Source organism: Anolis sagrei, chromosome 4 (assembly GCF_037176765.1).
Source record: "Anolis sagrei isolate rAnoSag1 chromosome 4, rAnoSag1.mat, whole genome shotgun sequence".
Lineage (NCBI taxonomy): Eukaryota > Metazoa > Chordata > Lepidosauria > Squamata > Dactyloidae > Anolis > Anolis sagrei.
In genome coordinates this window covers 163542086-163558843 of record NC_090024.1, presented here as the reverse complement: position 1 = coordinate 163558843, position 16758 = coordinate 163542086, and the positions used below count along the sequence as shown (strand labels likewise).

General features: G+C 39.3%; 1 long non-coding RNA gene across 1 annotated transcript; it reads left to right on the top strand.

Annotated features, from left to right (window-relative positions):
* The first annotated feature begins 168 nt into the window (after positions 1 to 168).
* Positions 169 to 16449, top strand: LOC137096972 (uncharacterized). Its single transcript, XR_010909857.1, has 2 exons — positions 169 to 248; positions 16380 to 16449. It is a non-coding gene; the product is annotated as an uncharacterized lncRNA (long non-coding RNA).
* The last annotated feature ends 309 nt before the right edge of the window (positions 16450 to 16758 follow it).

The window sequence follows — 16758 nt, the reverse complement described above, 5'->3', positions numbered from 1 at the left end:
TGCGGCTCCTCTGGACCTTGAAAGGTCGAGGCAGGTATAAATAGGAAGGGAGAAAGTTGGGAAAGACTAAATTACTTCAATTGGGCATTTTGTTAGACGCCTATAAAGCGAGCGTGGCGGGAAAGGAGCGGAAAGGCAGAGCGACCCCTGGCGTTGGGAGGACGCCTCATTGCCACAATAGACGCTGGAGACAAATCCGAATTGGATGGATCTCATTCATTGTAATAGACTACGAATCCGCCAAGCAGGTGGGATAAATACAGGCCGAAGTATCCCTTCTCTTGTCCTTAAAGGGACAAAAAGTGTTTGGGATTCCAGTTTTTTAAAAAGATTTATTTATTCCAATAGACATACATTTGTAAGTGTTTGTTGTGTACCGTGTAATACTTTCCAGCCATTAGTGTTCCATAATATATTTTCTTTAAGTGGTCACAGTCTTCTGTTTAAACAGTACATATAAACACTACCTCTGAGGATGCTTGCCATAGATGCAGGTGAAACGTCAGGAGAGAATGCCTCTAGACCATGGGTCCACAAACTTTTTAAACAGAGGGCCAGGTCATAGTCCCTCAAACTGTTGGAGGGCCAGATTATAATTTGAAAAAAACAGAAACACAACATGAATGAATTCTTATGCACACTGCACATATCTTATTTGTAGTGCAAAAAACACAAATGCAATACAATAATTAAAATGAAAAACAATTTTAACAAATATAAACTTATTAGCATTTCAATGAGAAGTGTGGGCCTGCTTTTGGCTGATGAGATTGTTGTTGTTGTTGTTGTGTACTTTCAAGTCGTTTCAGACTTAGGTTGACCCTGAGCGAGGGCCGGGTAAATGACCTTCGAGGGCCGTATCCGGCCCCTGGGCCTTAGTTTGAGGACCCCTGATGTAGACCATGGCCATACAGCCCGAAAAAACCTACAACAACCCAGTACATATAAAGGAATCATAGGCTCTAACTTAATATCAGTTTCCTCCTTGTCTCCTGGTGGCGCAGTGGGTTAAAACGCTGAGCTGCTGAGCTTGTTGACCAAAAGGTCGCAGGTTCGAATCTGGGGAGTGGCGTGAGCTCCCACTGTCAGCCCCAGCTTCTGCCAACCTAGCAATTCGAAAACATGCAAATATGAGTAGATCGATAGGTACCGCTTCAGCAGGAAGGCAACAGCGCTCCATGCAGTCATGCCGGCCACATAACCATGGAGGTGACTATAGACAACGCCGGCTCTTCAGCTTCGAAATGGAGATGAGTACCAACCTTCAGAGTCGGACACGACTGGGCTTAATGTCAGGAGAAAATCTTTATCTTGCTCCTTGTCTACAGTCTTATAGGATCTTCCATATACATTTTTTTAGTTTAATTTTACATTGATATGTTGAATAATTGGTTGCCATTCATTAACAAAGTTCTCTAATGGTTCTCCTCTTAATAGTACAGTTATTTTATCCATTATCTGCAAATCTGTAACCTATTTTTCCCATTCTTCTAAAAGAGGTATCTCTAGCATATACTATTTGAGCTGCTACTATTCCAAAAAATGGAATATCTACTTAATAATCTAGAGTTTGCATCTAGAGCAAACTTGTTCAGCATAACAAACCTGAAGTACTGATGGAGTTTTTTGGGGTTAACCTGGCATGATGTGAGTTATAGTTCACCCACAACCTTACACATTTTGTACAATTAAAAAACTGACTTTTTCAAATAACATCGGGTACCCAAGCTAGTACTATATAAAAATTCTACAAGCACTCATTAAAGTTCAGTTCATAAAAGATAATGATCAAAGTTAAAGGTAAAAGTTTTCTGCTGACATTAAGTCCTGTCGTGTCTGACTCTGGGGGTTGGTGCTCATCTCCATTTCTAAGCCGAAGAGCCGACATTGTCCATACAACAAACAACAAAACTTTATTTATATACCGGGGACTCAGAGTGATTTCCAAGTAAACATAAAAAGTACATACAAGGGAAAAAATGGCATAAACATAAAATTTACAAGACAATATAAGCATTAAAACCACAATAGCACATATATTTAAAATAATCATGTTTGATCAAGGCTGTTTAAAAGGCCGGGTTGGGCTACTGCGATTTTAGAGGGCCCGGGAAGTTAGGTAGAGTCTATGGCTGTACATTTCCAGGGCCTAACAGAAGAGAGTGACCTTGGTAATTGATAGAAGAAGATATGGCCAATTTCAACCGTATCTGGGGTAGAGCTAAAACCAGTCGTTCTCAAAGGTTTGTTTAAACCACCAGGTCTTCAGGTTCTTACGAAAGGAGGGCAGGGATGGGGCCTGTCTTATTTCTCTAGGAAGGACATTCCAGAGGCGAGGGGCCACCACCGAGAAGGCTCTCTCTCTCGTCCCCACCAACCATGCTTGTGACAGTGGTGGGAGCGAAAGGAGGGCCTCCCCGGAAGATCTTAAACTTTGCGCCGGTTCATAGAGGGAGATGCGATCGCAAAGATAGGTGGGGCCCGAACCGTTTAGGGCTTTATAGGTCATAACCTGCACCTTGAATTTGGCTCGGCGACTTATTGGTAGTCAGTGAAGCTGTTTTAAAAGGGGTGTTTTATGCTCCCTATAGTTTGCTCCAGTAAGGAGCCTGACTGCCGCCCATTGTACCGGTTGGAGCTTCCGGGCTGTCTTCAAGGGCAACCCCATAGACACCTCCAAGATAATATGGCCAGCATGACTGCATGGAGCACGGTTAATGATCAAAACATTTCTGTAAGATGCATATTAATTACACAGGGCTGAGACCAAAACACATTACATGAGTTTAAAATTCATGCTTTCAACAGACTGGGTACATTTGCATATATGTACATAAAGAAATAACAGTAGACTCTCAGGCCCCTTCCACACAGCTGAATAAAATCCCACAATTTCTGTTTTGAACCAGGATATATGGCAGTATGGACTCTGATAACCCAATTCAAAGCAGATATTGTGGGATTTTCTGCCTTGATATGGCTGTGTGGAAGGGCCCTCAGTTAACCGGCACCCATGGGAATTGGTAGGTGCTGGATGAATGTTTCTGGTTGCTTGTCTGGTTCCTATAAAATACTATGATTCACATTATACCATTCCATAAAGTCTGTATTGACTTGATATCAGTGTTGAAATACAGTAATTAAAAGCAAATTAAGACTAATACAAATTTAATGTAATGTGACACAGTCAACTGTATTTATAATACAATTGACAGCTTTGTAAATGCAGTATCATTTTTTTTGCCAGTTGTTTGAGATTTCGGTTAACTGAGAGCCTACTGTATATTGGAGGCCCAAATCTAAACATGAAACTATGGCTGCATCTACACTGTAGAATTAATGCACTTTGCCACCATTTTAACAGGCATGGCTCAAACCTATGGAATAATGGGAATTATAGTTTGGTGAGGCACCAGGACCGGTAGAGAAGGCTAAAAGCCTTGCAGAGCAGTAACTCCCATGGCTCCATAGCATTGCCCCATGATTGCTAAAGTGTCAAACAGCTTTTTAATGGGAACCAGTTACAGGAATACAGGCAGTCCCCAAGTTTCTAACAACATAGGTTTTGTAGGTTTGTTCTTAAGCTGAATTTGCATGTTATTTGGAACAGGTACATGTTTTAAGTGTACCCCCCCCCCCCAATCGATAGATAGATAAGCTTTGGATATTATAGGGCAGGGTTAATACCCCTGTGGTGTTTGTTTGGTGATCTGTGCCCTTGTTCAGAAAATTTCACTTCACTTTCTGTCCCTGTGATAATTGTATTTTAAAAACTTTGGCTTGTTGTGGAAAGAAGGATTGATGAGAAAGCTTCAGTGGAGACACCCTTTCCTCATGGTATCTCTTTCAGTAGTGAATTTCCCTTCAGAGGGGTAGATTTGTCTTGCTTCCTGTTGCCTCACCCCCATTCTTAACTATGAGTCATTTGTAACTCGAGGACTGCCTGTACAGTTACAGAGTGGAACATCCATGCATTACAGAAAGTACAATAAATGTACAGTGGACCTTTGGTACCTGCTGGGGTTTGGTTCCAAGATCCTAAAATCTATAGCTGCTCACGTTCCAATATATATAATACCAAAGAATGATAGTATCCCTAATATAAAGTGACAAAATCAAAGCTTGCCCTTTGGATATTTTTTTAAAATCAAGCTGTAGATGTTTTAATCCACAGATACAAAAATTGTAGATATGGAGGATTGACTGTACCGATCATGAAGTGGTGTTACCCAGGCTTTGCACGATATTATTTCGATTTAATAAAAAAAGCCTCTGGAAACTGCAGTGGGCTAGGATGACAAGTCAGAAACTGCAATAGAAGATATTCAGGAGTAAATCATGTTAAAATCTCATCCCAGCTGCCTTTGCTGTTTTTCAGGATGTTCGGATGACAGGTAGGAGCACTCATCCTTCCACATTCCAAAACAATTGAACTGCATTATAGATAGTAGATGGGGCCTCTGATGTTCCTTTTAATTTCCCCTCGTGGACTTCTAGCCATCAGACGGATTTCATTTCCCCTGATGATATCTTCATCACACTAGAGAAAAAAATCCATTTAAAATCTGGGTTCTGCCTCCTGCAGAATTCTGGGGTTTGTAGTTTACTGAAGCTGTTAAAGGTTCCTCCCTAAACTACAAACCTCAGAATTCTGCAGGAGGCAGAAACTGGATTTTAAGTGGATTTTTTCTGTAGTGTGATTGAGAGTGTTTTTATTACACCAAGGTCACCAGTGGGTTTTCATACCTGATTGGGGATTCAAGCCATTTCCCCTTGTTGCATCTACCTATGCATCAATGCTATGGAATGATAGGAGTTGTAGTTTAGTGAGGCACAGCACTCTGGTGAGAAGGCTAAAGACCTCATAAAACTACAACTTCCAAGGTTCCATAGTCCTGAGTCATGACAGTTAAATTGAAATCAAATTGCATTTATCCCACAGTGTTGATGTGCCTGCAGACTCCTAATCCAAAACTCAAACAGTTATACTGCACTGCCTCAATTTTGCTGTTGCCTACCTTTCTTTTTAACAGTAGGAAATGTGACCTGAATGCTGCTGGACTGCGGCATCCATCCATGGTGAGGGATGATGGGAGTTGGTGTTCAACAACATCTTCCCCGTTCCTGATCTTTGAATGCGATTTTCCTGCTTCTTGGCAGGGGGTTGGACTGGATGGCCCATGAGGTCTCTTCCAACTCTATGATTCTATGATATAAACAACAGTCAAAGCATCATATAGGAAAGTCGATGTTTCCATTATGTGATACATGTCTCCTCTAAATTCAGCTTTGTCATGCTGTAAATTAATAATCCAATTTGAAAAGAAATTATTATGAATTTGATACCATGATGCCGTTTTTGTGGAGAACTGTGTGGTTGTATGATGAAAATACATTAGTATTTACTCATATGGCCTAAATACCATAAACATATCAGATCTTGTTTGACCTTGGAAGCTGAGCATGGTCAAGCTTTGATTAATACTTGGATGGGAGACTGCCAATGGATGCTAGGGACTGACTGTGCGCCATATTTCAGAGGACCAAACTAGCAAAATCATCTCTGAGTATTTTTTCAGTAAGAAAATCCTGTGAAATTCATGAGGTTGCCACAGCGTGACACACACGCACAAATTTAGATATAAATCTTCAAGAGTCTTATTTTCTCATGAAGTTTGAATCCAACTCAGAGATTGGGGTAATGATCCAAAACATCCTTGTTTTGTTGAATCTTTAAGGTAGAAAAATGCTCCAGTTCCTGATCACACAGACAACAAAGGCATTTTCTTCTAAAGCCTAAAGACTACTCCCATGTAATGTGTATTGTTCCTGTGGATACAGTAGGTGGCACTTTAGCAATGTGTAGTTTCAATGCCTGATAGTGATAAAATATTAATATGGGGGTTGTCTTTTATTAAAGGTGTAAAAATAAATGTTTCAAGATATAATTGTCAGGTCTCTCTGGCAAAATATAAAATGGATTGTCTCTAGGCATATGAGTCATGCTGAGCTTTGAAAGCCAAAATTACTTGTAATGATGGGATATTAGAATGCAAGTGTGATGAAACGGATCAGAATGTTGTACTGTCTCTTTGTGCTTTCGCCTATTGATTTCATCCTTGCAAGGCGAGAAGTTTGGAGGTTGTCTTCGTACAATGGACAAAAGGACAGAAAACACTGAATATCCCAATGGAATAATATCATAATTCTATTTATCCTGCCCCTTCATATTTACTTTTTACTGAAAGAGACCTATTTATTTAGCAAAGGTCTGAGTTTGTCTGCTAATTGCAGGCATTCTAATTCTCTTCTTGCATCTTTTGAAAATATGATCTGTTTATTCCCCTGGTAGTTTCCTTTTGAGGAATAGTTATCAGTTGAATTAATTTTGTTTTACAGCTGCCTGATTTTTATTGAAGCTTATCTGCATGCTTTTGAACTATTGTCTCATTTTGGAAATAAGCTTTTAGTTGATTCAGCTTGCCCTTTCAGAGGATAAGTAAGGGTGCACCTACAATATAGAATGAATCTGGTTTCACACCACTAAGGAACCATAGGAGTTGTTTTACAAGGTCTTTGGCCTTCTCTGCTTTAGGGTTTTTTCCACACCGCCATGTAACTCAGAATATCAAGGCAGAAAATCCCACAAAATCTGCTTTGAACTGGGTTATCTGCGTCCACACTGCCATATGTTCCAGTTCAAAGCAGAAAATGTGGGATTTTATTCAGTTGTGTGGAAGGGGCCTAAGTGCCCTTCCAGACAGGTCCTATATCCCAGGATCTGATCTCATATAATACAGGTTAAAGCAGAACACCTGGGATCAGATCCTAGGTTATAGGGCCTGTCTCAAAGGGCCCTAAGAGTCTTGATGCCACAGCAACTGCAAATTGCAGGATTCCATAAGATTCAAGTGGTGCTAAACTGCATTAGTTGTACAGTGTAGATATATCCTTTTAGCAATGGCAAGACATACCCTTTATTTTATGCAATGGATGGAGGACCTCAGCTTCTGAATCTACAGTTTATAGATGCCTTGTATTGGGTGTTTATATAGATATCTGGCAGTGTTTTCTAGAAGTTTACGTGTAAGTTATTATGATTATATTTATTTAAGGTTTATTTATTATAGACATATTCCTTAATTTTTACATTATTGGTGAATTCCTTTACTTATATCTTGCAAATATTTTTTAAAAACTAAATATATTGTTTAGTAGAGAGGAGGGGGCTCATTTCCTAGAATTTCAATGAAAAATAAGCAACTTTCTGTCAAAGTGTATGTGTGGATTGGCCTTCCAGATCTTCTTATGCACCAACTGGTATGTCTGTTATCTTGTATTAATATTTGGATACATCCACTCAAGGTATCTAAATATTAATAATAAGTAATCCTCATGGTCTTTGATTTTCATTTTTTCAGCTTTATTCAAATAGACAACATTTGGTTCTCATGTTATAAAAGAAGGTAGGATTTTCCCAGCAGTTTTAGCAGTTATAACTTTTTTTGTCGTGTCAGGAGTGACTTGAGAATTGGCAAGTTGCTTCTCGTGTGAGAGAATTGCCCAGGGGACGCCTAGATGTTTTGATGTTTTGTCATCCTTGTGGGAGGCTTCTCTCATGTCCCCGCATGAGGAGCTGGAGCCAATAGAGGGAGCTCATCCACGCTCTCCCTGGATTTGAACCTGTGACCTGTCAGTCTTCAGTCCTGCCGGCACAGGGGTTTAACCCACTGCGCCACTGGGGGCTCCAGCAGTTATAACTGAGTCACAGATATTGTCTTGTCAAATGCGGTTTGACCCATACATTTATATTAAATTGATTTTATAGGGGAATCTATAGAGGTAAAAATGGGTAAGAAACCATTTGGTATGGGACAACAATGGGACCATTTCCTTAAATCCAATACTTAGTGTTGATGCTGACTTTTTGCCCTTTTTCATTTTATTAGAGTATTTTATATTAACTTGATCATCTAAATGGCTACTCAGGTTCAGTATCCCTTACCCAAAATTCATGGGATCAGAAGTGTTTGGGATTTCAGGGTCCCACTCCAGATTTTTTTTAAATTCCTGTATTTGCACATAATGAAATATCTTGCAGGTGAGACCTAAGTCTTAATATGAAATTCATGTATGCTTACATACCACCTTAACACATTGAGAAATTTCCCACTTCAGCCTCTTTTCAAACATGGAAGGGAACGGAGCTCATCACATGAGTGAATCTACTTCTGGCTGCCATGCATGGTCCTTGTGGTTGCAAAGAGGTCTTGCAAGGAGGGAACTCCTAGCACAGGCCAGCAATTGTGTTAAGATCTTCTACCACTTATCAAACATTCCCATTGCACCTGTTTACCAAAAACAGGTGCAATGGGAACCATCACAGTTTCCTGTCCTGTTTTCATTGCCCTACTTTCATCAATGGTTTTAAAATGGATCACTGTATCTTGTATCCTATGGGCTTTGATGCAGAACCATAGGCTCCCACTGAAAGAAATGGTTTTAACCTGGTGTCAGTCAACTTTCATGTAAGGGGCTTTGGGCAGGGCAAGGGATCTCTTAGTTTTTAGATATTGGCCTTGTGATTAATGTAGGATGAATGTATTGCCAGTTCTTAAGTTTCCACATGTGAGTACTATGGGGAGGCATAACGTCAAATGGGACTACTGCCGATATAAGAGGGGCGATTCTCTCATCTTAAAAGGGTGGTCACCTATGTTTTCCCCCTCTCAATGTGATGAGGTGGATAGACTGAAGGTAATTTTATGCACAACGTTTTAATCATATTTTAAACAAAGTTTGTGTACACCACACTATCAAAAAGTAGATGTGCTACTATCTCACCACCCGTGTGAATGATTTTGGATTTTGTTATATTTCTTATTTTGGAATTCTGACTAAGGGGTGCTCAACCTGTATCTGTAGCTGAAACTTTTGTTGCAATCCAGATTTGGTCCTGCAACTTCCATCCATATGTGTTAGAGTTTATTTGCACCTAAAATTCCCTTTAATATTAGAGACATTGATTGAGCCAAACAAAGTATCTAACCAACAGTGCACACACTCTTCTCTTATTTATAAATGAATATAACATGAGAGGTTTACAACAAGAATGGGATAGAGCATTGGAATATCCAATTGACTAATCAATGGCCATTGCTTCTAACATGTATAAGTAGTATGGCTATAGATCTCAGACTATGTCTTATACAGCAGAAATTGCTCTTTTGGGTATATTGATCGCTACAATGTCTATTCAAGAAAAGGCTTTCTAAATCAGCAAATGTTGAAGAGGTAATACTGCTCATGCTTTTTTAACTCATATGTTTTGGAGTTGTTCCATACTATCAGCTTTTTGGGAAGAAGTCATCACACGAGTAACTTTTGCTCATCTCTCTCTATTGACTGCATATACTTTGAGGAGTTCTGCAAATCAAAATAAGGTGGGCATCTTTCAGGAGTCTTATAATTGTGTATTTTTGCATGGCAGGGAGTTGAACTAGATGGTTTTTTTTACTCCTTCCAATTGAATGTCAATTAAGGAATATCATCAAGCATTTACTGTAGCTGGACTACAATAACCATCAACCTGGACCATTGTTCTCAGGTTACCTGGAGCGGATGGGAATTGAAATCTAATAGCATCTTGAGAACCTTGAGTTTCCTGCTCCTGCTTTCAGCATACACGATATATACACACAATACTGAGAAATTGTCTTTCTTTGTTAAAGGAGGAGCAAGCTCCTTTCACAGTTTTTTTTTTTTTTGCCAGAAAGAAGAAAATAATAGAGCCCTGAAGCAATCCACAAAGCACTGCTTCTGTATAATGCTAATTTATTCCACTTCACTTTTCACAGGAGCAGCGCTTGGTGCTCTGTTCCCAAAGAGTATTGCAAATGTGTAAATTCTGTGTAAACCATCAAGCGATGCTTCATTGTTTATAATTTCCTGCAAAAATATAATAGAGCTCTTTCTGATGGTTGTTGATTTTTTTCTTTTTTAAATGCCTCATAACATTTTTACTTTCTTGGTCTCCTATAATATTTGTTCCAATTTTCAAGTGTGGCAGACTTTCGGTAATAGAATCTCTGTAACAGATGCTTAGAGAGGGGTGCTCACATGTCACTCAAGCTGACACAGCTTGGAAGATATTTTCTTCAACATGTAATTGTTGCAAAAGATAAAAGATTAGCACTTGCATGTAAATCTTTCGTTATATGAAATGAAGAGTTCATACCTCCAAAGATCGTGCCAAAACACAATCCAAGAGACACCAGTGGCTCTAATAAAAATGCTAATATATTTTAGAAGCAATGTACTGTAGTCTAATATCTGCACTAATTTATCCTCTTCCATGTCATTTTTTTCTTTGCCTTTGTCATAAGTCTCGGCGCTTGGGTTTTTTATTTTATTTTGTTCTATTATAAATACAGGTTTGCTTGTTTGGTTGGTTTACTGACAGGGGTCTTTGTGACTCAGATTCAGTATAAAATTATATCCTTTTGTCACGTTATCTGGCAAAAAGAATATAGTATCTCAGAAAATATTGTGCCACTAGTCTTAACTACAGGTTCTTTTACTCCCACTAGTACATTAGAAATTACTTACAATAACCCTAAGGCAAAGCTATTTTGGTTTTTTTCAGAGGGGGTTTATCCTTGTTTTCTCCCGAGGCTCAGTGTGTGATTTGCCGAAGGTTATTCAGTAGGTTTCCATGGACAAATGGGGGTTCAGACCCTGGTCTACAGAATCCACTTATAATACTTAAACCACTGCGCAATGCTGTGTGCCTTCTCCCATATGGTATTTATTTTTATTTATTTACAATATTTATATTCCGCCCTTCTCACCCCAAAGGGGACAGAGTGGCCTTACAAAGACAATAATTTGATGCCATATCAAGAACAGTATAAAATTAAAATATATATTAAAACATAATTTTAAAAGCCACATAGAATTAAAACAGATTATTAAAACCACGCAGTTTGAGATCATAGAAGGCTGTTCCATTTGCGATTGCACATTTTCCATCATGTATAGCACTGCATTATTGGCCTAAGGCTTGGTTCCAGAGCAGTGTTTTTACTTGCTTTCTGAAGGTCAAGAAGAAGGAAGCTGACCTGATTTTGCTGGGGAAGAGAGTTCCATAGCCAAGGGGCCACTACTGAGAAGGTCCTGTCCCTCGTTTTTTTAGTGCCCACTTCTTAAGGTTTCCCTTTGACATCACTAAATCCAGAAAACATATTCAGGGGTAGCCATGTTAGCTATATGGTAAAATACAACAAAATCCAATATCTACAATAGAGATACCTTTATTTGCCGTCAGAAATGCACAAAATATATTATACAAGCTTTTGAGGCTCTTATTGAATAAGGTTCTCTTGTCAATCAGTTTGGGAATTAATCCTCCTTCCTATCATATTGTTTTTTTTTATCATAGTGATATTTTCAGTTGCAGGTCCCCCTTTTCCCCTGAAAACAAATAACTCGTGTTGCATTTCAGGTTATTGTTCCACCAGCAAAGCTAATTTGCCAACAAGTTACCTGACATTTACAATACATATTTGGGTTTTCATTATAACCACAGGAGAGCCAGCTTAGTTTTTATATAATACATATCATAAAGTAAAGAAAGAGATAGGTGAGGGATGTCTCTGTACCAAATTCTGATTGAAAGACATAAAATAAATGACAAGATTGAGAAATATATATATCGGGGAAGGGCCAAATGACAGAAGAATCAGGAATCTGAGAATTGAAGAAGATAATAGATGAAGTGGGTGGAACGTGGCTGAATTGTATGTATTGATTCAAACTAACTGGTCAATGTTTTGACCATGAGTTATGTTTGTAGTTCTGGTATTTTATAACTCCCACGATTCATATCAATCCAGCCTCCTACTCTAGTAGTAAGGCAACCCAAGTGCTGTTTTGCTGATATTGTGTTTAGGAGTTACAATTCTTTGGAGAGTTACTTATTTGGGCTACAGTTCCCACAATCCTCCAGCCAATGTGGTCATGCTGGCTGAAGGGGTTTGGAAAGTGTAGTCAGAGCAAGCAAGTTTGTATTTACAGGGTCCATAGAAGCAGGTATGTAGAGTCAGCTCTACCTTTTGACCTATCATAAGTTTTCATGACTGCTTAGGCAGGAGAAAGACAGTGGGCAAAGAACTGAATGTTAATGTTTTCTTTGTGGTTCTGGCGTGAGCTCAGATTCCCCCCCCCCCCCCAATTCAGCCCTGGACCCTGGCAAATTCTCAGCATATGGAAAAGGGGCAATCTGGACTGGGACCTAGGATTGGATTGTAGTAGCCTCAAAGAGATATGGTTATCGAGCTAAAATCACCTCATCTGCCAGTACCAGTGTTGCATTAGCATGTATACTCATTCATTTCTGTCATCAGTTTGAAGCACTGCAAAACCTGCAGAAATGTTTGGCTAGAGACAACAGTAATATGAATGGGTGCACTGGAGGCAACAATACCATCATTATTCTGAAAGGCTCTCCTCTCTCTCCAGCCTTAGTCCACCCACTCCTGCTGGCTTCATCCTGCCATCTGTGCCGTACATTATGGCACAGCTTGATTGATGCCCTCAAGAGCAACAGAACTATAGTGATAGCCATCTCTTGGCAAGAGCAAATGCAAGCATTCTCCTTAATCAACTTGCTATTATTTCTGTTACATATTAGTAACAACAGGAGTTTGATAGAGCTTCCTACTGGGCTAAAATCCTGAAATGCTATATTTACCACAACCGCCCTTGCCTATATTTCCCCATACTACTGGCACATGATAAATGTGAATACATATAATGTTAAACAGATTTGTTATATTTTTTGAAAGAGTTTCAGTTGGTATGAGTCGGGGGCAGTACTACTGTTTGGAGGAGTGAAGTAGCTGCACTCAGTTGTTCCTCCTGAATCATCTAGCAATTCCTCTTTCTTGAATGACAAAGCTGTGTGATCTGTGTAGCCAATCCTACACCCATTAAACTGGCCTACAATGCTTTTTCTCAGTGGTAGAGGAGCCAAACCCATTGCCAGGGCTGAAGTAAGATTCATTCACGAGATGTGGAAAGAAATGGGAGGTCCCACACAGCAAAGTATATTGGGCATGGCCTGGTAGGAGTAGAGGAATAATTTGGAGAAGGAGAGGATATTTATCATTTCCAACTCCTCAATCCACATTACTTCCAAGGCAGTTCCCCTTGCTCCAGTTTGCAAGGTGTGGATTTACATGAGTGTTTGCTCCTGAGTGTAACATTAGAATGGTGTTTTTCTGGTTGAACACTATTCAGCACTGCTTCAAAAATGTGACAAGACTGAGAATTTGTGGAAGCCATACTTCAGTACTGCTGTTGTATTATTTACAATGAATTAGATTTTAGAAAGCCAGTGTAGTGTAGTGGTCTGAGTGTTGGTCTAGAATTCTGAGCCCAGGGTTCAAATTCCCAGTCAGCTATGGAACCCTACTGGATTCCCTTGAGCAAGACGCACTCTTTCTGCTGTAAAGGAAAGAAACTGCTCTAAATAAACATTGCTAAGAATCATAGAGTTGGAAGAGACCTTGTGAGCCATCCACAAAAGCCCGTGATAAGTTAGCCTTAGGGTTGCTACAAGTTGGAAATGATTTGAAGGCAGAGAACAACAAATTATTTCGTCCTCGGATACATTTGTATCTTGCTTTCCATCAATGTATTCAAAGCAATGAACTGCTAGGCTTGGGTAACCACAGAAAAATTTGGTTTTTCCTTTAAAAAATTTCAAAATTTACGAAATTTCGTAAAATTACGAATCGATTCGTTAATGGCGGACGAGATTGCGCAATATGCTAAAAAAAACCTCCAAATGGGACAGGAGGAACTTCTGAAGCTTCCCTCTCCCTCTGTTGTTGACTGTTGGTGTGATAAAACAAACAACAACTATAAAACTTGCACCAGACGTGAAAATAATTACAAAATAATTACGAAATAATTTCGAAATAATGACGAAATAATTACGAAATAAATTGAAAAAATTGTTTCGAATCTTTAATACTCCTCACACAATTCCTGCATGGCTCAATATTGGATCGTAAGCTAATTTAAATACGAATTAATAACGAATTACGAAATTAACGAACGAAACCGCCCAAGCCTATGAACTGCACATTGCTTTTATCTTCTCTGCCTTTTTTTTTTTTTTTTTTTTTTGCAACAGCCCAGTAAGGTATGTTAATTTGAGATAGAGAGCAAGGGATGAAAGGAGAGATAGTCTGGCCCACAGTTGCCTCCATGGCTCATTGAAGAACTGGGATTACAGCATTCTGGCATTCCTCTTACAAATCCTATAAAGGCTACACTGAAAAATCAAAGCCAAGCAGAGATAAACCTATTTTAGCCTGTCCGAATCATCACTACACAAACCTCTGGTAGAAGTTGTTCATTTTGAAAGAGTTCACTATTATCCATTGTTTCTTGTTTTCGTAGTAACTTCAAGAATGTATCCTTCAAATGCATGGGTTGCACTGTATTAGTTTGAAAGTATAGGAATGTATCATAGAATCATAGAGTTGGAAGAGACCTTGTGGGTCATCCAGTCCAACCCCCTGCCAAAAAGGAGGAAAACCATATTCAAAGCACCCCCGGCAGATGGCCATTCAGCCTCTGCTTAAATCTCCAAAGAAGGAGCCTCCACCACACTTTTCCTAATGTTCAGGTGGAATCTCCTTTCTTGTAGTTTGAAGCCATTGCTCCGCATCTTAGTCTCCAGGGCAGCAGAAAACAAGCTTGCTCCGTCCTCCCTGTGACTTCCTCTCACATATTTATAAACGACATTCATCATGTCTCCTCCAAGCTGTCTCTTCTTCAGGCTAAACATGGCCAGCGCTTTAAGCCACTTCTCATAGGGCTTGTTCTCCAGACTCTTGATCATTTTAGTTGCCCGCCTCTGGACACATTCCAGCTTGTCAACATCTCCCTTCAATTGTGGTGCCCAGAATTGGACACAGTATTCCAGATGTGGTCTATCTAAGGCAGAATAGAGGGGTAGCATGACTTCCCTGGATCTAGACACTATAGTCCTATTGAGTATCAATTTATGTGTGTCACTAAGGGCCCTTTCACATAGCTGAATAAAATCCCACATTATTTGCTTTTAACTGAACTATATGGCAGTGTAGACTCAGATAAGCCAGTTCAAAGCAGATACTGTGGAATTTGCACCTTGATATTCTGGGTTATATGGCTGTGTGGAAGGGCTTTAAGAGTCCCTGGTGAGTTTCTTTTTTGTCTTAGGGCCCTTCCACACAACCCTATATCCCAGAACATCAAGGCAGAAAATCCCACATTATCTTATTTGAACTGGCTTATCTGAGTCCACACAGATAACATGGGATTTTCTGGCTTGATATTCTGGGATAAAGGGCTTTGTGGAAGGGCCCTTACTTGCTCTGTTCCTTTCTTACTTATAGACTTATGTTCTTAAGTTTTCCTGAATAGTCTTCTATGCACATGATATTTATTTCTCACTGAGGGCCCTTCCTCATAGCCATATAGCCAGAATATCAAGGCAGAAAATCCCACAACATCTGCTTTGGGCAGGGTTACCTGAGTCCACACTACCATATATTCCAATTCAAAGAAGATAATGTGGAGTGTAGAAGAGGCCCTAGTCACATAGCTAGAGATACCAAATTCTATTTTTCCTTTCTCCCAAATATGTAGTTCATACTAATAAACTTTCTCTTGTCTGAATAAGGTCTTTTGTTGATGCTTCTAAATGCCAGCTTTCACAAAAGCAAACATTGCAAACACTTTCAAGGATGCTATTAATGTCAGAAAATGCCAACAGAGCACAGGGAATGCTTTGAGTTTTGGAAAAAAAAAACTGCAGGAAAACTGCTTTGCTTCATTAATCTGAATACCGAATAGTTTGCATACTGGCTGTTTTTGCTTTATTTGGAATCTCACCTCAGTTTCACAAGTTGGAAAAAATATTGTTGAAATATGCACCATGATGCCTAAGGCTTCTGTCCCAACTCTTACCTGGGAGTAAGCCTCATTGAACACAGTTGCATTTGCAAATTAACATGTATAGTCCTGCTCTGTATGGCTGCAGGCCCTATAGGGACTTACTAGGAACAAACCCAACTGAATGCAATGGAACTTAGTTATGAGGAAACAAAGCAAATATTGACATAACTATCAAAAAATCTTACTTTTTCTCCCTTCATTCTACACATCTATACAGCAATTGTACTTTTCTTCAAACAACAAAATAAAATGGTGTTTCCAGGATTATTATAACAACTCCTTGAGCTTTATTGCCAATGGCTGAAAGTTACTTATTCTTTTTCTGAGGCTGATAAAATGCTCATGTGACATCTATTTCTTTCCAGGTCCGTTGGACCAGAGGAGCCTGAAGTTTGAGGCCCAGTACTGCTCTCCAGTTGCAGAATGTTTTTTTTTTTTAAAAAACAAGCTTTTGTAATGATGATTGACAATTTCATTTTTAAGCTGTTTATCAGTTTACACTCTGCCCATCAGGTACCAAAAGAACATGACAACTCTTGTCAGTTAGACAAAAGATCTGGATGACAGCATCTCAGCTGAATATTTTTCCCCCACCGTACACTTCCTGCATCAGTGCTGATAAAACAATTCCATTCATTACACCCAAAATGAAATAAAATAATAAAAATCTGGATGAGATCCTGACAAGTTAGATGAATATTGAAAAATAACAAAAACTGCACCTGAGCAGCACTTCTTCAGCAC